This window comes from Amblyomma maculatum, chromosome 5, assembly GCF_055883805.1.
Source record: "Amblyomma maculatum isolate TAMU_Amacu chromosome 5, ASM5588380v1, whole genome shotgun sequence".
Lineage (NCBI taxonomy): Eukaryota > Metazoa > Arthropoda > Arachnida > Ixodida > Ixodidae > Amblyomma > Amblyomma maculatum.
In genome coordinates this window covers 60,294,189-60,319,276 of record NC_139348.1, presented here as the reverse complement: position 1 = coordinate 60,319,276, position 25,088 = coordinate 60,294,189, and the positions used below count along the sequence as shown (strand labels likewise).

The following is a 25,088-nucleotide window of genomic DNA, read 5'->3' as shown; positions in this document are numbered from 1 at the left end:
ATGCTGAAAAGGGTTCATGCGCAGTACATAAAAATCCCATAAAGACAGAGGAAAAAAATATAAGGAATATTACAAAACATTATCAAGGAATATCACAAAACCCGATCAAGAAAACTGATCTCTGCCTTCCAGAGCCGCACCGACGAATCGCTGACACACCTATCTCCCCTTTTCCCGATATGGAATGCCTCCAACAGCTCACGCGCTGTCTTGTCACGGCCTCTGCCCAGAATCTTAATGTCAGCCAGTCGCGGCTCGGTTAGAGGGATGTGAGTTAGCGCGTGTCCTGTGTCTTCTTCTCTTGTGTGCGTCTTCCCGTGCGCTTCATCTTCAGTCAAATTACTCATTGGAGGGTCAAATTCTAAAGTTAAAGCTCAGCTACTTTGGTCATCTGATGAGAAGAGAGGAGTCGCTTGAGAAAGGTTTGATGTTGGGAAAGGTTGAGGGTTGCCGGAGAAGGGGTAGGCAGTGAACGCGATGGTTAGATGGCGTCCTCGAGGCACTGCAGATGAAGTTATGTGATGTTAGGAAGATAGTGAGAGACCGGAAAGCGTGGCGTGACATGGTCCATAGGGTCACGAAGAGTCGGACACAACTGAACGACTAAACTGAACTGATTTTTAGCAGAGTGTATGGCAATTGGACTAGCACTACTAAAAGTTCCCTGCAGTCAATCAAAAATAATTTTTCTATCAGACTCTCTTTCTGTTTTTTTTTCACTGGAGTCGGCACGGGATGCTCGTTTGAGCCGCTCACTAAAGTATTTCATACCGGAGTGGGTGAAAGAAATACGCTTCCTCTGGATCCCCGGTCACAGCGGTATTTTCCAGAACGAAGCGGCAAAGTTCCTGGCTAAATCCGCTCTTGATGCATCTGTTTCATGTACCATCCCTAATATCACTATTTTTGCAATGTCCTGTTTTCCGCGGTATCAATACCTAGCTGCTTCATGCAATGATCCCTTGCTTCTACAGCCTAATACCAGCATGTCATATCTCATGGAAAGTTCGTCCATGTAAATCACGGCAGTGTGAGGTAACGATGACGCTCATGAGATGCAGGATTCCTCGCCTAAATCTTTATTTATGTAGATGCGGGATCAGCTCCACAAACCTTGGTGAGGCTTGCGGTGAGATTGAAAATATAATCCCTTCCTTCTCGCTTGCTGAAGGTTTTCACATCAGAGGATGGTACATTTAGAAACTCCAATTGCAGGCTTGGGATTTATGTTGTCGGTCAACTTCTACTCTTCTTAGGTGCGAGTGCGAAAGGATTTGCGTTGCCTCAAATTTGTCACTACTTACATAACTACATCACAGCTACGGATAGATTCCCTTGCTAATTGTATTCCAAATTTACTAACTTCCAAATTTTTGCTTCGTATTTTTCCTTTCAATCAATTTTGTGACCTTAAATCTTATGCTTTTTTTAGTTGGCAATTGCTTTATTACACTAATTTAGTTTGTGTAGGAAACTTCGCAGTCCACACTGAACCCTGGCCAATCCTCCTTCGTGCGTATGTGCCATATATTCAAAGCAGAAGAAGAGGAAGAAGAAGAAGCGCCATCAGTTTCGCAGAACAACATAGATCAGACACTGAGCTGAAAGAGCTAGCCGATTACCTAGAAGAAAAGACCACTTCCCCTCTTGCTGTCTTGAGGCGACATTTGTCATCGTTCGCGTTAAGCAATGGCCGCCTCGTTAAGAACTTCGCACCCAACAAGACCGCGCAGCTTCTTGTGCCGAAAATCCTCCGAATGAAAATTCTGCAGGCGTTGCACGATGAGCCCACAGCCGGCCACCTCGGGTTCGCCCACACGTTGCGTCGAATCCAGGAGAAGTACTACGGCCGCGACTGCCTGCCGAAGTTGCCCACTACGTGAAGACATGTCGTGCGTGCCAACGACGCAAGACGCCGCCGATCAGACCAGCATAACTACAAAATCCAATTCCGCCCCCTGACCTGCCCTTTCAACAAATTGGGACGGATCTCCTCGGCTCCTTTGCAGCTTCGTGTTTGGGTAACAAGTAAATTATCGTGGCCACTGACTACCTTACCCGTTACACCGAAGCAAAAGCACTGCCCAATGGTACCGTGGCAGAAGTTGCCAATTTTTTGTCGAGCAAATTTTCTTGCGACATAGTGCCCCAGAAGTGCTCATCGCGGACAGGGTAACGGCGTTTACGGCAAAGCTGACGCAAGCCATCCTGGAATACAGTCATACAAGCCATCGACGAACAACTGCATACCATCCCCAGACCAATGGCCTTACGGAGTGCCTGAAGAAAATGATCGCAGACATGATCACCATGTATGTCGACGCTGAACGCAAGACCTGTGACACCATTTTGCCGTACGTGATTTTCGCGTATAACACGGCAGTCCAAGAGATGACCAGAGCGACCCCGTTCAAACTTGTGTACGGCAGGGAGCCTACGACGACGCTCGACGCAATGTTGCCACGCGTAACCAACGAGGACAACTTTGACGACGACGCCTACCTGCAGCGTTCAAAGGAAGCCCGATGACTCGCGCGGCTGCGTATCAAAGACCAAAAGTGCACCGACACCCGACGATACAGCTTACGACGGCGCCACGCAGAGTATACTGCAGGAGACCAAGTGTGAGTCTGGACTCCACTTCGCCGCCGTGGACTGAGTGAGAAGCTGCTGCGTCGATACTTTGGGCCATATAAAATCGTTCGCCGCGTCGGACAACTTTACTGTGAAGTCATTCCCGACGGTACAACAGCATCACAGCGACGACGCGCGCCCTAAAAATCGTACATGTACGTCAGAGGCTCTATTACGCCCGTTAAAGAATCCGTGGTGTTTAAACTTTGTAATTTTTCTATGTAGGTTTCTTTCCTTATTTCGGAACATCGAGGCGATGTTGTGTAAGGGGGGAGTAATGCCGCGAAACCTTCAAAACTGTATTTGTTGTTGTTGCTTTTTTTTGGCCGCCGCCGGCGTGCGGCGCTGGCACTGTGATTCTAGCACGCGTATCGGTTCTGTATTTCGTGTTTGTTCATGCTCGTTGTCGCGATACGACGCGTTATCACTTTCTTTGTCACGAATGATGCGCCGAGGTATGTCTCGAAAATTCCAATCACTTTCGTATGTTTCTACAATGTTCCAGGTTGTGCTAGTAGCAGTTTGTGATGTTATCTAGATTGTTCTGAGCAGTCTTTAAATGTAGCGTTGAGGAGTGTGACGGCATTCTTTGTTCGACGATCGACGAGCACGTTTGTTGCTATCACTGCAGCCAAGTTGTTAAGTTCTTTTGGGGGCGCCAGTTAGCCCAATAAAGAGTTAATTTCAGTACCATAAAGCCTGTGTCTTCTTTTGATGTCAACGGCCTTGTCACTAATACGTGACAATATCACAATCGGGGTCCTGCAAGGCAGCCTGGTCGACATGGAGTCCTGCCTGCAGGCAGCGACAACCGTAGTCGACGACTACGTGACCTGCTGCGGACTTTAGGGTACCCCAGCTAAGTTTGGATCTGTGGACGTACGTCCCTCCTTTCGAAACACAACAGAGCTTCGCACCAGTCTCAACTCGGGACCGATCCGGGAAGCCTTGATCCGTGTCCTTGGCCTCTTTATACGTCATCAACGCAGGGTTGACACCACTCCGGCCAAACTTCTCATGGTGGGAGGCCGGGTCTCGCATGGTCCGCCGGGTCTCCAACAGCGGGCGGATTACGAAGCAAGGATGCACTGCAGCTTGCCTATGCCTTTGTAACGAGCAGAATCCTCTAATCGAACCCCTACTTGTACCTGCGTAAACACGATGATGATCAATTGGAAGCCATCCACCAGAATGTCATCAAGCGGGCTATCGCTCTTCCGGTCAGCCCGTCCAACCAGATACTTCTGGCTGTGGGCGTGGTGAACACCTTCCGGGAGCTACGAGAAACCTACTTAGTAAGCCAATACACGCGTCTTACACAGACCACGTCCGGTCACCGCCTCTTAGACCGACTACACATCAAACACGATTACCACATTGAGAAAGGGGTGAGAGTGCCAGAACTACGGAGACGCGCCCTCCGGGTCCGACACCTTCCCCGCAACAGGTCCAAATAAGACTTTAACGGTCGTCGCCAGGCACTCATGAAAGCGTTGGAGCGATACTATAGCCACCAGCAACAAGAGTATTATGTGGATGTGGCTGGCCCATACCATAGGGGATGGTATACGGCTGCAATCGCACAAACCACAAACACGGTTAACGGGCTAACTTTCAAAGCCTACAGCCCAACGCACGCGGAGGATTTTTCTGTCGCTCTGGCTCTCAGTATTCCCAAGTTGAAACACATCCTCACCGATTCGCGAGGGGCCTGTCGGAACTATAGGCTGGTGGGCTCCCCCGCTTGCCCGGCGTATACTGCAATCTAGCTGCCGATGCATAGATCCAACTCCGCATAACCTCATTTGGGCACCCGGTCACCAGGGACTCGCGGGAAATGAGCAGGCCGATCAGGCCGCCCGGGCTCTCTCTCCCTGGGCACTCTCTCCCCGGGCTATCTCCCTGTCCTTGGATGCCTACTCCCAATCAGACAATCGGGCCCTTACATTCAAAAACATTACCAATTACTACAAGGAGCAGCACAGGCGCTACCCGGCCCCTTGTAAGGGACTGGATCGCGTTGACGAGCGCCTCCTCATCAAAAGTTTTACCAATACTGTACTTCGCCCGGTGGTGCTTAAACATCTAAACCCAACCTTTGATGGTACGTGCCAGTACTGTAGGCAGGTGGCTGACACCTTCCACATGGTCAGGGCGTGCCATTCAAAGCCACCCATTCGCCCCAACCCCAATCCAACTAGAGAGGTCTGAGAGGCGGCCCTGCTCGGCTTTCAAAACCTCAAGGCTCAAAAGGCCTTAGTTCAACGGACGCGGGCGGTGTTGCTTGCCAATGGGTCCCCGGAATAGGGGCTCCACTTAGTATTGTTAGGGGAGGAGATTGATACGTTACTAACCCAAACACTTCTCTGTGACCATTTAATTGTTAATGAATGTTTTAACCACCACGACCCTCCCGAAAATCTGTATGACTGTTTTGGGGTCACTGACTATAACCTCTGCTTCGGTAGAAGCGACAGCCAGCGCGATGGCTGCTTCCTTTGCAGATTTGGAGGTTCTTGTGCGTACCGTAGCTAAAGCTAAGATTTTTGGAATGGCGTGAACTCACGGGCCCCAGTCACCGCACAAATCTTGCAAACCTCGATCTTTCACTTCATATTCGACTTCATCTACGTAAGAAACCGATTGGATTCCTTTGTATTTGCTGTGTAGGGCTCGTGCGCGCGCTCGTTGTCTGCCTTCGTGGTGAATTGGGTGCATATTCGGAGCCCGTATATGGCTCCGATTGACATTACATTAGATGGCATAGTCCATTTGATCACTAGCCTTAAGGTATCCTCTTCAAGTGGCATTGATGAGATCAATTCCAAAATATTAAAAAACACTATTTATGTGTCTAGTACTCTCTTACTTCATATATTTCGGCAATCATTATTAACGGGCATGCTCCCTGACGATTGGAAGATAGCAAAAGTAGTACCAGTTTACAAAAGTGGCAATAAACGCTCCCGCGCAAACTACCGCCCCATTTCACTAACATGCATCTGCTGCAAGATGCTTGCGCACATTATTGCGTCTAATATTTATGGTCACCTGGAATCTAATACTTTCTTCTTTCCCAATCAACATGGCTTTAGAAAGGACTTTTCTTGCGAGTCACAGCTTTTCGAATTCACTACTGACCTTCATTCCAATATGAACAACTTACAAATTGACTGCGCCTTTCTAGACTTCTCAAAAGCATTTGATCGCGTAGCACACTGTCGTCTAATAACGAAGATTTCTGCTCTTAGCTTAGACTCTCTAACTTTGTCATGGATTCGCAACTTCCTTTCTAATCACCAGCAATTCACAGTTGTTAATCATTATTCCTCTCCTCTCTCAGATGTTACGTCGGGTGTACGGCAAGGAAGTGTCCTTGGTCCGTTACTCTTCTTAATTTATATCAATGACTTACCGAACAACATTTCATCCAAAATGCGAATATTTGCTGATGACTGCCATATATATAGAGTAATAGAAAGTACTGGTGACCATAGCGCACTTCAATGCGAGTTGTATATAATTAACAATTGGTGTAACACATGGCTAATGACCTTGAATGTCTCCAAGTGTAACATAATCTCTTTTACTCGTAAGCCAGCTACTTTTCACCTTCCTTACACCATTAGTAACAACATATTGGCGCGGAAAAATGAATATAAATACTTAGGTGTTCACCTAACACCGAATCTCTCGTGGGTGAATCACATAATTACCATTTCAGCTAATGCTTCCCGGTCTTTAGGTTTCCTGCGCCGCAACTTACATAGCGCTCCTTCCAATGTGCGTAAGCAAGCCAATTATACATTTGTTAGATCTCAACTAGAATACGCCTCTTCCATTTGGTCTCCCCATGAAAAATACTTAGTCGATATAATAGAATCGATCCAAAACAGGGCCAGTCGTTTCATTACACGGAATTATAGTTCTCATTCAAGCGTAACACAAATAAAGGTGGAACTTTCGCTCCCTCCGTTAATACTGCGTCGAGATATTGCCCTTCTATCTCTATTTCACCAATTAATCCATGCCACTCATTCACCGTTATCGCACCTGCAACGACCCTCTTATTCGTCAACCAGATCCCACTATAACTACAGTTTTACACGAATTTATGGCAGTACTCATGCCTTTAACTTTTCGGCCCTGCCACGTGTTATACGCCTGTGGAATGACCTTCCAAACCACATCGCCTCTCAGCGCAATCGTGAAATTTTCCATGATCATCTAGTCAAACATTTTATCGACAACTGTACTTAGGACGTTCTCATCTGTATCAGGCAGCCATGACTTTGTTTTCACTTTATTTTGCTGTCGCATCACATGTGGTTGCTACGTTGTTACTATTTTTTATTTTCCCATCTGAAATATATGCATCTGTTTTTCTGCCAGGTTAATTTATATGTATGTTTTCTTGTTAATTAATTTGTTCATGTTGCGCTTTTTCTTTTGCGTGGTTGTTATATTTGCAATGATTGCTTAATATATTTTCATATTTAACACTGTTTATTCCTGCTGATTTTGCTGCTTTTTTGGGCACTATTATATGTATCTACACTTCATCTTGTACCCCCCTTGCACAATGCCTCCATGGAGGCCTGTAAGGTATTGTAAATAAATAAATATTCTTAGGGAGAGCGGGAGTGGGCTTGATAACACGCTCCTTCCTGATTGCTGTAGGTATTTGCCTGCGGTCCTCCTCCGTGGGTTCGGAATTGATGCCTAGCTTTAGCAAGCCAAGCCTCTCGGCTTTGGTGCGCTCCAGTCTTGAGTACTGCGTTATTAAATGCGCTTCCTTGAGTTCATCAAATATGTTGTGCATTCCAAGCGCTAAGCGCTGACCGGTTGAGGTGTTTCTCGGGAGTCCTAGTGCTGTATACTTGCCGGATACAACACTCAACCCGCTGCTTTTCGTCTTGGTAAAGGTGCGGATAGGGCAGGGTATGGACTAGCCTAGTGAATACGAACGCCTGAATGAGTTGACAGGTGTCGCATTCTTTCGTGCCCTGTCTCTTGTTGGCTATTCACTTCATTGCACTAATAACACTGCCGTCGAGACTCATCGCCATCCAGAGGCCACAGCATACGCCATACGCGGACGAAATTAGCCTGTGGGTAAAGAGGGGAAGTGATGCCCAAAAAAGTGTGCTTTAGGAAGCAGTCGACACCACCGAGACTTATGCTCTACGGACGTGTCTTGAATGTTCACACCTTAAATCCGAACTCCTTGTAGTCCGAGAAGGCCCCAATCGAAAGAACAGATCTTCGCCTCCGGCAATCAAAGGTAGAGCTCAAAGGCTACCAATCAAAGAAGTAGACACCATCCAAATCCTAGGCATGTTCATTCAGAGTACCGACAGAAACTTACAGACATTCGATATACTGACTACAGCCACCACCTATACAGTCAGTCTAATTAGCTCTAATTAAATTTTAATGGATGTGAAACAAAGAGGCGTCCGTGTGCTGTGCGATGTCAATGCACAGTAAAGATTCCCATCAGGTAGAAATTGCTATGAAGCGCTCTACTATAGGCAAACCTTTCATTCTTTCCGCGTTCACTGCCATCTTTCTTGTTTTTTCGACTGCAGGAAGAAGAAAAAGAAAGTCCACGGGCCTGCTACTGGCTGTGTAGATAAGCCACCTCCGCTACCTTATGCGGGCAAATGAGAAACTATAGTAGAATGAAATAAAAAATTTTAGGGGGCGCTTTGGATCCCTAAACTGTGATGAGCGGAAAGCCCCTATCGGAAGGTGGTCCGAAGCCCACCACTACTTCACCTCTCTCTCTCGGTTTTTGCTCCTATCTCGTGATTTTTTTTCTTTATTGCCCGGTCTTGACACATTGCATTTAACGAAAACAAAATCAACAAAAATGCCACAAATGCTATTTACATATGACAGACTAAAATTCACGCATACACAACATTAGCTCTAGCCTTGAGAGTCATTCGGAAGCTTCTGCTCCAGCTTTCTGGATTGCCAAAAACCCCCGTCCTAGCTTTCCAAAAATAAATTCTGGCAGCAGTGAAACTTTATCGCAATGGTAACCCGCCATTCGTGAGCGCCATTTACAGTGGATGCCCATGAGCATAATTAAATCAATTTGTACCCCCTCCTCACCTTCTACGCATAAATACCGCATGCAATGCGGGTCTAGCGGAAAATCTTTATTTAGGGTTCTTTGCAATGCCTCCCAAAAATATATCCCTTTCCAGCAGTGTAAAAAACGTGGTCGATTGTTTCGGGCTTCCTGCGTATTAAAAAGTGTGATCCCCAGAATATAAATAATCACTTCCTACAAAACTGCTTTACCGGGGAGGTTTCGGTATACAATTTAAACAAGGTTTTTTGCTCCTGGCGTCACCTGCCTTCTTTTTACCCTTTTTAATACATCTTCACCTGGGCCTCCATTATACAAGCCTCTGTACAAAGGCACAGGAAACATAATGTCACACAATGCACACTGCAATTATTGCGCTGCCGTTGTCTTCACGTCTTCGTTGCACGCTTATATTACTGTCCAGATGGAGACGTTTGTTTGGGGATAGAAGAGTTTGCTGACTGTCCTGGAGCATAATGTCATTGCAGGTGACGAGCCCGATCGCGCCTTCGCCTACGGAGTACCTTGCGGTGCTGACATATTGCCAAGAAAGAGAATAGAACACTTTGTTGCCTGGGCTACCTGAAACTATTTGAATTTCTCTGAACTCTGTGGAGCAAGAATTGTAAATTTTTGCGGTACAGAAATAATCTTTCTGCTTGCGAAAAATTTTATTTCTGGCTTTCGATTCACTCAGATTGAGAGTGACAGCAAAGGAGAATATGACACTAGGCATGACTGCTTCTTCGGCCACAATGAAGTTTTGATCTTTATCGAGCATAATGCTATGTTTGGGGTCGTGAGATGCTATAATGATGACGTGGGCCACACTGAGGCTGTATTCTGCTGCGTCCACGTAGACCACGTCGTTCTCACTTGCATGAGCTTTATGCAATGCCTTGACAAAAGTTTAGCATCTAGCTTGATTGTGAACTGGAAGAACGTTTTGGGCAGCGGGTGAACTAGGCGTTTATCCCTGATTAGTGATGGGATGAGGTGACTGTTGTGGATGCACGTGTCGTCTGAACATTTAGCGAGGCGACGAGAATGGTGCCTGCATTTGTGGAGGAAAGTCTATTGAGCCGTGCTCTAAGTTTAAGTCGTTCTTGTAGTGTACTGTGTACTCCCTTGCGGATGAAAGGGTGAGGGAGCTCATTTTGGGAGACTTCAGGCCGACTTCCAAAGCGGCAAGCCTGTGGTCAACCCGCGCTTCGCTCTTACCATTATGGCCACTCTAAACTCATCGGGCCGAGTTCGGTCGCCCAGCTCGGCCCTAGGTTGGGGATTGACCTCTTTAAGAAGGCCGATAATCGGCATTCGACCACGGGCCGACGAATATGGCAGACTTTGCCAGCCTACTCCCGCTGTCTGGTCATGCATGAGTCATGGCTTTCTCAAGCACGGTAAATCATAGTCACATCCCGGCCACGTCGGCGGTACCCGCTGCCTGATGGTTCATCCATCATTAATCAAAGACTGCCGCATATAACGAGGGCACAAAAAAGACAGGATGAGCATTGTCCTGTCTTTTTCTATTTAATATACACCAATTTGCCCAGCTTCCTGCCTTGATTGCATTGGTTTATCTATGCCAGGGAAATGGTCTACTGTTTCAAGCCCCGTGATTTATCCAAGCAATGCCTGCAGTTCAATTCTGCATTCAAATTGATGCTGCGGCACTCATTTTGGATGCACATCATTTGTTCCAAGCGGACTGCAACTTTATGGCACCTGCAATACATAATGGCGAAGTTCTTCGGTTAATAAAAAAGCAACCTTTTATTATGTAGCATAAAAAAAGCTGTCATACAGAGAAAGTTAGATTCAAAAAGCAATTATTATTGGCTTTCTCAAGTAATCGAAACCGGCCTGGAACCTCTGTAAAATAATTGTGGGCGTTTAAGCATTGCTCTAACCTAGTGATAGTGCAACTCATCGAGTGTTAAACCTGTAAGTGTTGCAGCGATAGCCTCTTTAACACCCGGTATTTAAACCGCGGTGTTTCATAAATTGAATCACAGGTAAAGAAAAGGGAACTATATTTCACACGTGTTCTGTGGACACCTAAAACGTGCTGTAAGAGAATTGGATTGGATTGCAAAACATTTATTTCGTTGCTTAAGCAGGTCCATGGAGAGACGTACTAGACTAGACCATGGCTGGCGGCGACCTCAATAGCCCGCTCGATGGCCCGTAGTTGAATCTTCGAGTCCGAGCTGACTAGCACGGCTTCCCACTGCTCGGGAGAAGGGAGCTGTATTAATTCCGCCGGTGGCAGATCATTTGCGCAGTTCCACAGAATGTGGTCGTATCTCGCGCTTTCACCGCATTTATTGCAGTTTGGGGTTGTATTGGCCTAGGTACATCGAGGCAGGCACCGCCGGATTTAGGAGGGAGCGCGTGTGTAGTCGGCGCCAGGTAACTTCCTGTTCCTTTGTTAAGGATTTGTGGGGAGGCGGATATCTGCGCCCTCCTAGCCTGAAGTGGTGGGTAATATCATGTAAAGAAATTCGCCCGTCCCTCGTAAAATTCGGGTCTGAGGGCACGCTCACTGCCCGGTCGACGAAACCTCGGGCTTGCGCGTAAGCCGCCTCGTTTCCTGGATTAGACGAGTGGGCCGGGACTCAGATTAGTTCAATTTCTCTAATCGGGGCAGGGGTGCTTTGGAGGATGCGGAGGGAGGTAGACGTGATGCGGCCTCCCTCGAAATTGCGAATGGCTGTTTTAGAATCACTGAACATAATATTATCGGACGTGTTTGCTCGGTGAAGATGGCTGCGATTGATGCGGCCGATAACGGGAAACCATTCCCATTCACAGCGGCCAGTGCAAACGCTTGTCTCTGTGTATGCAATATTCTGCCGCGTCCACGTACGCTGCATTGACGTGTCGGCCGTACTTGGCATGTAGGGCGCGAGCGCTCGCCATGCGTCGACCTTCGTCATGCGTGGGGTGCATGTTCTTGGGTAACGGTTTAATGAATAGAGCTATCCTAGTGTGTGTAGGTGACTGTTTTCGCGTCCTTCTCTAGAAGTTGCTCGCACAAGTGTAGTCTATACAGAATGGCCCCACCCGCGTTCTTGCGAGTGATTCATCCGAGCTGGGAGACAAGGTGTGCCTCTCACAGCTCCGATAGCGTGTTGCATATCCCAAAGGCCAGCAACCTTTCCATAGACGTGCTGTGTGGGAGCCCAAGGGCAGCCTTGTAGGCCTGTCGGATTTTGCCTTCGACCTTCATTCTCACCGCCAATTGTACTTTCAGTAATGGGATAGTGTAGACAATCCTTTTCAGTTCGAAAACATGGACTAATCGACAGATATATTTGTTATTTCATTCATTTTCGTTTGTTGGCGATTCATCTGATGAGTCCTACAGTTTGAGTGACCGTGGCAGTAAGTCTGTTGATTGCTTCGGTGTTTTTGTGATATTTCTCTATGTACATCCCAGTATGCGCATAGTTTGAACTTCCCTGACTGTTGGCCTCGCACATTCAAGGGGATCGGGGGGGGGGGGGGGGGGCTGGTTTGCATTTCTTCCGCCGGCTTGGCCCTGAAAACAAGCAGTTCCAATTTCACGTGCGAGCATTCAAGACTCGCTCTCACCGCTTAAGTTTCGATTATGTCGACTGCCTGCTGCGGCGTACCCTCCATTTTGACGGCATTCCCCGTGGTTACCCACAGGGGGATGCCGTATGCATAGTAGGTGTGCTGCAGCCCTGACAGGGCAGTGGGCTTGAGGGCAAGTGTAATTAATGCAAGATTAAAGAGGAAAGGCGAGAGACCGAGCCTTGTAGTGTGCCTCGGCTTCCCGAAGGAAATGGATCTGATTTATGACTACCTAGAATGAGCTCTGCTGTCCGCTCGGATAGGAATGATAGGACATAATTAAGTATCCGTTCACCAGGGGCCCATATAGATAGATTAGTAAGGATTGCCTTGTACAAGACGTTGTCGAAGGCTTTGCTCAGGTGTAGCCCGAGTACCGCCTTCGTCCTGGTTCCACATTGAGGGTCAAGCACGTCCTTCTTTAGCCGGAGCATCACGTCCTACTTAGTAAAGTTTGCCCTAAAGCCAATCATTTTTGGAAAAGTCGCGGTCTTCCGCATAATTTTGTAGTCGGTTAAGGATGACATGTTCCATTAACTTTGTGATGCAATACATGAGACAAATGGGCCGCAGATTCTCGATCTAACGTTTCGGACCCGGCTTTGGTGTGAAGGTTGCCCGCGCGTGCCTCCATTCCTGGAGGATGTCGCCTTACCTCTAGTAGGTATTCATTAGTTCCGTCAGGGCCGCGAAAGACGTCTGGTCTATGTTTCTAAGCGTTTTGTTTGACACTCCGTCACGTCCCGCCGCGGTGGTGGTACGGAGCTGACTGAGAGCAAACCACATCTCGCCATCTGAAATGTCGGCATCCAGGGTGTCGTTGGGGAGACCCTCATACGCGGGTAGTAGGTCTGTGTGGGACGTTTTCAGGTAGTGTTCGCAGTTCGGCGAGTAGCTAAGCGCCCGTACCCTGGTATTGGGGAAATAATTTCGTGAGCAGGTCTCGTTGCATGCACTTCGTCTGTGTGGGGTGTCGGAGGAAGAACCGTCTTTTTGCCTCCAAGCTGAACGTTCATATTATCACAGATTTCCTCCCATTGTTTTTCGTGCAGGCCTAGAGTGTACGCTTCAATATGGCGGTCGAGTTGCACTATACGCTTGCGTAGATTTCTATTGTGTTTCTGTCTCTTCCTTTTGTGTTAAGCTTTCAGGCGCTGCTGATTTTGGTTAGTGTGAGACCAGGTCAGGTATCTGCGCTAACGCTGTTGCCGACCCGCGTGATGTCTTGGGGATCGTTAAAAATTTTGAGGCCCAGGCTTTGGATAGAATGCCATAGCTTTGTACCCTTGGGGCTGTTTTTCCTATAACTGCGAGCCAAATGGTGGGCATTTAAATCGCTTACCGCAAGGAGCTCCGTTCCTGCGGTGATGCGAGTTGCTTTAAACAGTAGCTCGGGAATGTGTGTCCTACTGTCTTATGGTGAACTGTATAGGTTAAGATAAGTTGCGTATAAAAAATAGCTGGGGCTTAGCTTTAGTTTAGCCTGGAAATTGCGAAAGCAATGTTCGCAAAGCTACGCAGAGTTTTTCGCTTGTTGTGGGGCACATTGCTGAACTCCTGCGTACCCACGAAATGAAAGGCATATTTTTTAGACGTCTCCAAACTTTATTATTCATCCACAGATTTTTCTTTCTGTAGCCCAATCAACTGCAGCATGCCCTACAAGCTCTTGAAACTTGTATGATGCCAATCTCTTGCCACCATTTTCAGGTGGTCGACCGCCCGTGGAGCGTAGCTGCGGCACTCTGAAGAGCTGACTTTGTCCCCCGTCTCTCGCTCTGGTTTGACGTCAGTAGTCACGTGACCAACCGCCGCCGCCGCTCGACCGTGGAGCGTAGTTATGGCGCGCCAAAGAGCCGACTCGCTACCCCGTCTCTCGCTCTGATATGACGTCAGTATTCGCGTGACCGACCGCCGCCGTCGCTCGACCATGAAGCGTAGCTACGCCGCGCAGGTGGTGGTGGTAGTGGCTATTTATTGTATATACAAAAGGAAAGAGAAGATGTTTGCCAGCCCCGGTATCTGCCGTCTGATATCTGAAGCACCTGAACTGGGGCGGCGGAAATAAAGGGATAGCGAGGAAAAGGTTGAGGAAATCAAAGATGTGAGCGATAGGGAGAAAGAAAAGAGTAGTTAAAAATAAAAGAAATATATACACTATGACACAGTATACCGTAGTTTTCTTGAGGCCCACCCGCAAATGTCTTACGTCACTGAGCACTCGGCACATCGGGCGGGCTTCCGCAATAGCTCTGCGTCCAGGCAACTGTTCACAACGCACGCACTGGCGCGTTGTACTTACAAAACACTGACGGCTGTCGTGGGCGATCGGCCGTTATTGTGCGAAATAGCACACGCGGAGCGTTCAGTCACAGCGCGCACAATCTGGCGAGGTGAAATAGGCGGGCCATCAAGCCCGCCTGTTCGATATACTCACACAGGCTCACGTGTGTTCGCTCGCGGACGCGCGCACTGCCCGGCGGCCACAGGAGCACAGCTACGCTGTCCGAAATTACCCCCTGCACTCTGTAAGCCGCCAGCATCTGATGTCGTGGTTCGGCTAGCGCAGCGCAGTGCAGTAGAAGACGCTCGAGAGTTTCCACCGCGCCACAGCCGTCACGCATGTCACTGGTGGCAAGTCCGTGGCGCATCCGTCGTTCCCCAGGCAACACGCATTCAATGCGCGCCCGGAGGATCATTGCGCGCTGCAGCCGAGTCAGCGAGCGGCCGCTGACACTGTGAATGCGCTCACCGCTTGCGATGCGTGAGTCGGGGTGCCGCATCCGGAGGTGGTCGTCGATTACCGCACGCACGTCCTCCAAAGCGAGTTGCTCGTCGCTAGGAGGGAGTTCATGTGCTGTTGTCGCGAGCTCGTCGGCACGTTCGTTGCCCTCTATGCCGCAGTGTCCGGGGATCCACTGTGCCGGTATAGCGCAGCCGCGCTCCGCCAAGCGCTTGAGACGCACGCGAATCTGACAGAGCAGCGGAGTTCCTCGGCCGGTGGTTCGAAGGCGGCTGAGGGCAGCGCGGATGTCACATAGCACGGCACACCTGGATGGCGGCGGAGTGGAGGATCCAGGCCTAGGCGTATGCTCAGCAGCTCCGCCGTGGTGGAAGAACCCATAAATGACAGGTGCAGCTGTCTGTGCAGTTGCAGGGCGGGGATGGTAGCCGCCGCTGCTAGCGAGTCTGGCCACGGAGCCGTCGGTGTAAACGAGGAGGTGGTGTTGGTGTTCCTCGTAGATTACGGCTCTGGTCAGCTGCTGCACTGCACAGAGTGGTGTGGTGCGTTTCCCCCCGATTCCGACAATCTCTCACTGAACCTCCGTAGCAACGGGCCAGGCGAGAAGAGGTCGTAGGGAAGCGTTGCATTGTTGAGCTGCTCGTACGAGAGCAGCGTCGCTGCCCTGCGTGAGTGGCGATGATGTCGCAACCGATGTAATAGCGGGCCGCCATCCTCTGCGCGCTGTAGGCGATCGATGTGTCGAAGCGCCCGCCGCGTGGCCTGAAGTTGTAAAGGCCATGCACCTGCCTCGGCCAAAGTAGCTGCGCATTGAGAGTTCTGAGGAAGGCCGAGGCAAATGCGGAGCGCCTTGCGATGCTCGACCTCCAGCTTCTTCCAGCATGGTTCGCGCTGCGTGACGAGTGATAACGCACAGAGAATCGCCCCTCCAGCCGCGGAGTTGTAAAGCCCTAACGCAGCTTGCTGGGAGATGGCCTCGAGCTGTGAGCTGTGTACGACGACAGTGGTTCTCTTCATCTGCAGGCAGGCCTTGGTAACCGCGGGTCGGAAGGAAAGGCGCTGGTCTATGTCTACCCCCAGGTACGTTCTGTGCGGTACCTGGGGGTAGACATAGACCAAACTGCACTCACTATGACACTGGTTAGAGCGCGGCTAACGAACACCGCCCTACTCCGGAGATGCAGAGTGTCTGTCTTGTCCTTGAAGGGAGCTCTCCTCCCGCGCGCCGCTCACCGACAGCACAACACAACACACGCGCACACAGCCGTACCCCTTGGGGAAGAATAGGCGTTTCCAGTCCGTATACGCCCCTCCCCCGGAGTCAGTGTAATGGCCCAGATGTCGTGCCGGGAAGACCGCATTAGCGGAGGCGGCACCCGGAATATTCAACAAAAAACGGTATGGAAACCGGGTTAGTTGGGTGGAAACCTTCGCCCTGCATGGGTATAGTCAGGCTCATGATGATGATGATGATGATGGTATGGAAACAAATGTCACAATATTTTGTTTCTTAGCAAGTTACAGAGCTCCAACGTGTCCCTTTGCAGCACCGGCAAACCACCTCGGTGGAGGTCGTGAAGCAATTACCGCTTCATCCGTAGCTGTAATAATTTAGCAGATATTCTGTTTCAGACAAAGTCGAAGCACTGAGTTGATAAACAGAATGAGGTTGATATATCTATGCTGCGCATATGAAAAATTTTGACGTCAACAAGGAAATAGCATGCGATCAAAACATGAGCACAAACAGTTTCGATAAGAGAATTGAGACAATTTGGGGTTTCATTTTTCCTATCAATGAACTGGTATTAGATATACACTAGTTAATGCTTTCTAAGTGTAGATTTTGTTCTCCTTACGACGGTATAGTTTTAACACAACTTGCAACGATGAGCCTTCCCAAGTAGAACAAAAGCAATGGGCCTTGATTGGCATTCTGGTGGCAAAAGCTGGCAATAATATAGGTCCTGCATTGGCATTTGGGCAAAATCATACTTTTTCAACACTAGCCCCATCATTCATGCCAATAGTATGCCAACCCGTCACCATTTTAATGTCATGAGTAAGCCTGCATATAGCCAGCCCGTCGCCAAGGGTATGCCTGCGTACAGCCAACCTGCCCCCATGCTCGCGCCAAAATTGCGCCCACGAAGAGCCTACCTATTCTAACGCTCCTGCCGAGACTTTGCCCATATCCAGCCTTCCAACCCCCACAATTCTGCATCGATTATGACTATATCCAGCCATCTTTCCCGATACTTGTACCATGATTACGTCCATATCCAGCCATCCGGTTCCCGCTTTTGCACCATTACTACACAAATATTAGGCCGGAATATTGATAACCCGAGATTCATGCCAAGGCTAGGCATATAAGCAGCCATTGAACCCTGGCTCAGAATGCTGCCACTGCAAGGTGGCCGTTCAGTTTGTATGGTAGTGGTAAATCCATCCAGGGGCACCCCACTTAGTTCTACACCATATCCTCTTGTATATTCTGCAATTTTGTTGTCTAATTGACAAGAGAAGCTGTAGTCAATGGTTTAATAAACAATGTAGATTCCAAAAATTCTTTCTTACACCGCTTGTCCTTCCATATAAAACCGTTTGCATATGAGCGACGAGCGGTCATGCAAAAAAGGAACCAAGTGATCGAAGCAACAAACTAATTTATTGGAAGTGCCACGAGAACACGTGGCAAGTCAAGACACTGCTATGGGCGTACAGGACAGTCTTGCAGAATGTGGTTGGGATGATTGGGGCGCTCTTTGCAGGCCCAACGAGTGGCAGAGACAGCAGACGGATCGGACTGTAGGAAGGGGTGGCGAGCCATGGCTGCGGGGCTTTGTGTTGCGAGCTGACCCATCACAAGGATTAGCCGGTATCGCTGATTCGCTGGGAGGCCCTGGATAGCAGGCTCCTGGCAGCCACCCATGCATAACTCATTACCGTCAGGTCCACCGCTGGCTTTTCGCATATAGCATCAGGACAAGGTAATTGGGCACTGACATGCAAGAAAGTAGGAAACTAAATTTGAACACATGCCCAAAGGAGCAAAAGATATACTACAAGAATGCGAAAAAGTTCTGATAACAAGAATTTACTATATTCTAAACAGAAGGGAAAGAAAAACAAAACACGAAATCAAGAAATCCAGGCACATGTGCTAATGACAAGGCATTAGCCTGGAATCATCTCTGCAATTTCTGATTTTAAAACACTACGTGATAGATTTCATTCTAGTATTTGCTACAGCGGCGCGTAAAAGCCGCCAATTCAATACACTTCTAAAAAATGTGACGCAGATCTAATACACGGATGGAGGCTCTGGACTATGCAAGTCAATGTTTTATGTTAGACCACGTTCGGGCTGATTTTCAGATGCTTGTACTAGTGCCTTAAGAATGCCATTCAATCCTTACAAAATAAGGCGGTCTTTAATTCATATAAATCCGGCAAGCGCCATGCCGGAAATGCTGCACCTAGCCCGTCTAAGACATACAATAGGAGCTTGTCTAAGCCATACTCGCAGCAGTTGTTAACGACTCGATTCGTTAGCTTTCCAAAAAGGTATTTTACAGCTCAGTTTTCACTCCAGCTAGTTGCCTTCGTTTTCTTTATTATGCGCCAATTCAAAATTTGTGACTGCCAAACAAATACACTTCATACATGTTTTACGGCTAAAACTGCATATGTTAAAGTGCCTATATAACATACATATTGCTCATTACAGAAGAGAATATCAAAGAATCAGTGCCTAGGTCGTACACTGCTCCATTTTAAAAATTGTACAGGTAATATAGGGGAAGCAGCAGACAAGTGTCATTGTGGTCAGTTTTTTTTGTGTGGCACTGACAATATGGGCAGAGTAAGGGACAATCAGGACCATTGTTGATGGTGTAATGCAGTAGCAATTCCCATACGGGTAGAAAAGAGGACAAACAGGGCGATCATTGGAAGTGTAACGCAATGGCAATGCCCAAATGGGTAGAACAGAGGACCAAAAGGGCCATCATTTAAAGTGTAATGCAGTGGCAATTCGCATATGGATGGAACAGAGAGCAACAGGGCCATCATTGGAAATTTATTGCAGTGGTAATGCCCATATGGGTGGAACAGGGGGCAAACAGGGCCATAATTGGAAGTGTAACGCAATGGCAATGCCCATATGGGCAGAACATAGCCCAAACAAGGCCATCATTGGAAGTGCTAGAGAGTGGCAACATGGGTCCAATGTAGGGCCTAATTTGCCAATACTTTGCCACTTCTTTCCAAATACTGGGTCATTCATTAGTGCTGCCTGGGTTTTTGCCTGATATTCTTTTAATAGAATGTATCAATCTTGCTTTGGATCTGTATTTGTACTCCTGACATTTGTGAATATTTTAGTGTGCTGTTTTCTACTTGTTTAAACTGGTATATCGCCATTCCGTCGCTGACTGCCAGATTCAGAGGTTCTTGGTCCCCTCTCAATCTGTAGTAGCACCTTTTATTCCTTAAACTTTTCCAGCATGTAATTTTTTTTCCAAAAAATATGCATTTAATTGGTAATAAATGTGAGCTGAAGTGCATAAAGACTATTGTGAGTACAGAAAACGAGGCGGAAGCGTGAAACCATTTCAAAATTAGTTTATTTCCCCTTGCACCAAAGATAGACCATTGGGCATCTTGTTGCCTTATGAACATATCTTCATGTGAGTCAAAAAATGTGAGTGTAAAGACATAAGACAGGTTGCATTATACACTCATGCAACTGGTCGCAAGTTTTTACACTCACTTTTGTTCGGGTATAGTAATTGTTAAAGATTGTCCCCAAGCTCAATGACCACTTGCACGTTCTCAAGCTTTTCTGACGAGCGACTGCTGCAGTTGCTGATTCTATCACAGTCATGCTGCTTGTTCCCTGGTTGTTAAAGGATGCCTTGTGTTTTATTTATCCACAAATTCCAGTTCAGTTTTCCCTATTTCCTGCTGCAAAGAACGGAAATTTATGGACACGTACTTTAGCAACATTCCGTGCCATCAATATTTGTTTTGAAATTTCTTGCACAATTTTTGCTCACGTGTATAACGTGATCTCAAAGTTCTTTGTTTCGGTACCCGGGAATTTTGCGCAGCGCGAAGCAGCCATGTGCCACGTGATGGGTCATATGCGACTAGCGCTTTTTCATGAGGCACACTTTGGTTTTTATAACCCTGTAACTACAGCATATAAAAATGCTTTGCTCTCAAGATTTACTATGTGCACTAGTCATTGCGCAAGAGACCTACAGACATGTTCTGCTACGATGTGCGGTTAGCCTACGAAGGCTTTTGGTAGCTGCCTTCGACTCAAGTTGTCCAGGCTGTCGAGTTTGTACGGCTATGTCTGCGATCAAATTTAGAGCAGACAACAACATGTATGAATATACGAGACACTATTCCGTTTCTGAATAACACAGAGCTATATCAGTACACGTTAGCAAGAGGAAGGGGTGGCATCGGTACATAGATTTGTCATGATAATCTAAAGTATGTCCCATGAGATACTTCTTATGGCCCTAAATCTATTGCCCGTACAGCGATCAAAAGTTGTCTTTATGGATTGAATGTAGAAAGAGAGCAATATATAAGAAAATTTTGTAAACGTGTTTGCATGGTATGCAGTTGCACGTGCAATACATTTTATTTTATTTTTTATTTCAGATGCCCTAAGGGCCCTTGTGGGCATTATTTATGGGGGGGGGGGGTATTCATCAAATAAACGCAAATAATTTACAATACAAGCAAACAAAAAGCTGTAAGCAGAAATGGGTGCACAAAAATACATGAATAATTTATACAGGCGACAGGAGCGCGTTTTCGGAGATTAAAATAATAATAAAAATGCACGTCTGACAAAACAGGGGAATACAGTATTTAAAAAGGATGAAAATATTGCAGTCGGAAGTTGTGGAACATGGAACAGGGCAATGTTTCAGGGCACGTAATGGAGCACGTAACAATGACGACAAATAGAAGAGTTAGAAAGGTAAATGGACATAATGGCGGTTTCAGAAATACATTGGCTTTAAAATTGTGCAATATATTCTGATGTTCCCGGCTTTTATTAAGGAAGGACGTCGACACAAATACAAAGCAACTGAAAAAAAAAATTTTTCTCTACAAATTGTGATAGAAGTTCCCTCCACTGTTACTTTCATTAGGTTATAGCAGCGCCACTTCATCGAGCTCAAGTCACATTTGATGCTGCCTATTTAATAAAAATTAAGACATATCGTCCAATGAGGGAAAATGTCGGTCATGGCAATAACGGACAATTTAAAGCAAGGGGCAAAACAGCAGCTGCTTCCCAACCGCCATATAGGTGCTTTGGATAATGCTGGAAAAGTGAGAAGTTTGAGCTCTCGTAGCTTCATAAATAACAAATTATAGTAGCATGTCTTCATATCCTTTCTCTTGCCTACATTTTGAGCCCTGTTAGCAAAATTTTGATTTGGGGTTTTTATATTTTATTTTGAAAAAACACAGAAGCTCATTATTTGGAATAATTTTTATTATCCGTCCCCTTGATATATAAAAATTATTGTAAATGAGCTTGATTATTGAAAAAGTGCCTATTATGTCGGAGAACGTGAGGAAAATGCGGCTTTTGGTCGCGAAAAAAAATTCTTAAACATGGGTTCATTTCGCATAAGTGTAATAATTGATTTCTTTTTTGAAGCAATAATTTATCAGAATGGTGGAAGAACACCTACATTGCTCTTTGGCATTTGTAGTTTGACTGCGCAAGTTATATTAACCATCGCTTAAGCGACTCTACTTGCTTTCGCCATTGCTAAATCCGGGCGCAGCTCTGTGTGCCAGAAGTGTACCAGTGAGATGCTATCGTTCATATTTTTTCCTCTCTTAGTATTAACGTTAAGAAGGAAATAAATATACAGTTCACAAATGAGTGCTACCTGCAGAATATATAAAAAGTGTAACAGGTATCAAAATAACAAATAATTAGTCAGTTTCATCTCTCGTGGAATCACTCCGATGAATTTACAATCGTAAAATCAATGCTTTTACGCTGCCTGTGACGACTGTGCTTCTATAAAATTGCTCTCGTGCTAAAAGCGAATATACTTGATTTGTTCCATTTAATTCTATCCATGCCTGCATATCTGCAGCAATACCAAAATTTTAATCCATTATACTATATTGGACCTTATATCATGCTCAATTGTTGTGCTGCAATTTTCAGAAGCATCTAGCAATTTTGCCACCAACTGCATCAATAATGAAAACAATAAACAATTAAAGGACTTAGTCGTGATATTTTATCTACATTACATAGCATTGTTCTTCACGTTTTCAAGTTATTTCGCACTCAAGTTTTATTTTTCATGCAGCAATTTTGATTTAATTTTTTTCTATCGAGGTGCATTTGCACATAGTTGCAATAATGCTCTTAGGAGTGCGCGATGTGAATATTATGTTCTAATTATATAGCTTTTTTGTACAGTCTAATACTCACTACCTCCCCGCAAATGTCCCAGCATGGTCGCAGGTGAAGAAAACACAGTTTGCAAGAGTTAGTTTGCGGCATTTTCCTCTTTTTTTGTTGTGTATATTATGTTTTTTTATTTCATTTGTGAAGTAACTGCAGTCACTCTTCAAAGGCATAGGGTTAGGGAAATTTTAAAGGGGAGGAAGGGTATTTATTTCTAGTCACCTCCAACGACCACACTTTTTCATGAACCTTATTCACTATCAGGTTTCGCAGGCGGCAGTTGTGACAACCCTATATTGTAGAGACGCCATAATGATGCCCACATTACTTTATAAACCTTATTCACCATCAGGTTTCGCAGGTGGCAGTTGTGACAGCCCTGTATTGTAGAAATGCCATAATGATGCCCGCATTTCTTTATAAACAATATTTACTATCAGGGTTAGCAGGCGGCAGGTATGACAACCCTGTATTGTAGAGACGCTATAACGTTGGAGGGTTCGGAACTAAAAGTGCTGGTAGGGGTGGTGGTGGTAGTGGTTATTTATTGTGTATACAAAAGGAAAGAAAAGATGTTTGCAGCCCCGGTATCTGCTATCTGATATATGAAGCACCTGAACTGGGGCGGCGGAAATAGAGGGATAGCGAGGAAAAGGTAGAGGAAATCAAAGAGGTGAGCGATAGGGAGACCGGAGGCGAAACGCGTCGGAAACTAAAAGCACAGAAAAAGTTTCCGACGCGTTTCGGCTCCGGTCTACCGGCGCCTTGCCTGCTGCCTGCCGTTCATTAGTCGGACACTTGAGATGCCGTTTGCAACTTCGTCCAACCAGAGCTCGGATTTCACATACGCTGTGCCATGATTAGCTGAAGGCCCTCTCTCTATCTTCCTTTCCCCCTCTCCGATGTTGCGGTGTGCGTGCCGTGTGCGTGTCGTTTCGATGGAGACGAAACGAAGAGACGTCCGTGTACTGCGCTATGTCAGCGCACGTTAAGATTCCCAGGTGGTCGAAATTACTCCGTAGCCCTCCACTACGGCTCCTCTTTCTCTCTTTCCACTTTAACTCCCACCTTCATCCCTTCCCTTACGGTGCGGTAGCGGTGTCCACAGAAAACAAGTGAGGCAGTTACCGCGCCTTTCCCTTCCTATAAATAAGTCATAAGTCATGCGGTGTACGTGCAATGGTTGCCCAACGGGGGTGGTGCAGTGGTAAAGACGCCCGACTACTGTACCGGAGTAACCGGGTTCGAACCCGACCTCGGCGACTGCGTTTCGATGGAGGTGAAGTGAAGAGGCGTCCGTGTGCAGTGCGATGTCAGCGCAAGTTAGAACCCCAGGTGGCCGAAATTGCTCCGTAGCCCTCCACTAGGGCTCCTCTTTCTCTCTTTCCACTTTCACTCCCACCTTCCTCCCTTCCCTTACGGCGTGGTTGAGGTGTCCACAGAAAGCAAGTGAGACAGTTACAGCACCTTTCCATTCCTATAAATCATTCAACAAATCCATAAAATTAAGCTGAAATGACGTCACGTGAATAAGCTCTATACGCGTACTTTGGCTGGAAAATTATGACCTTTCATGCAAGGTACCTCTATACATTACAGTAAACCCGTCACCGGCCCCCTCGTCTCGCCGGGGTGGTGCGGTGGTAAGACGACCGACTACTGTACTGGAGTACCCGGGTTCGAACCTGACCTCGGCGTCTCCGTTTCGATGGAGCCAAAATGAAGAGGTGTCCGTATGCTGTGCGATGTCAGTTCAGTTCAGTCGTTCAGTCGTGTCCGACTCTTCGTGACCCTATGGACCACGTCACACCACGCTTTCCGGTCTCTCACTATCTTCCTAACATCACATAACTTAATCTGCAGTGCCTCGAGGATGTCATCTAACCATCGCCTTCGTTGTCTACCCCTTCTCCGGCAACCCTCAACCTTTCCCAACCTCAAATCTTTCTCCAGCGACTCCTCTCTTGTCATCAGATGACCAAAGATGCTGAGCTTTAACTTTAGAATTTGACACTCCAATGAGCAGTCAGGGTTTATGGTCGACAATATCGACTGATTTGATCTTTGGCAGTCCAAGGAACTCTCAAGAGTCTTCGCCAGCACCACAATTCAAACGCGTCAATTCTTCAGCGGTCAGCCTTTTTCACAGTCCAACTCTCGCATCCATACATCACAACTGGAAAGACCATAGCACGAGTTATACGGATCTTGGTTGGCCGACTAACGTCTCTGCTCTTTACTAGGCGGTCAAGGCTAACCATTGCTCTCTTTCCCAGAAGCAGGCGTCTCCTAATTTCATGGCTGCAGTCTCCTTCCGAGGTAATCTTGGAGCCCAAGACGAGAAAATCTGCCACAGCTTCCACGTCTTGTCCCTTGATGCTCCAGGACATGATAGGACAAGACGCCTTGATTTTTGTCTTTTTAATTTTCAGTTTAAGCCCAAACTTCTCTTACTCTTCTTGTACGCGCATCAGAAGTCTCGCCGGGGAGGTGCAGTGGCAAGACGCCCGACTACTCTGCCGGAG

At 47.0% G+C, this 25,088-nt stretch overlaps 1 long non-coding RNA gene across 1 annotated transcript in view; it reads left to right on the top strand.

Moving 5' to 3' along the window:
- The window catches only part of LOC146188398 (uncharacterized), a 50,453-nt gene extending 42,111 nt beyond the window's left edge, over positions 1 to 8,342 (top strand). Inside the window, exon 3 of the long non-coding RNA XR_014707529.1 lies at positions 8,226 to 8,342. This is a non-coding gene — a long non-coding RNA (uncharacterized LOC146188398). The remainder of the gene's footprint in view (positions 1 to 8,225) is intronic.
- The last annotated feature ends 16,746 nt before the right edge of the window (positions 8,343 to 25,088 follow it).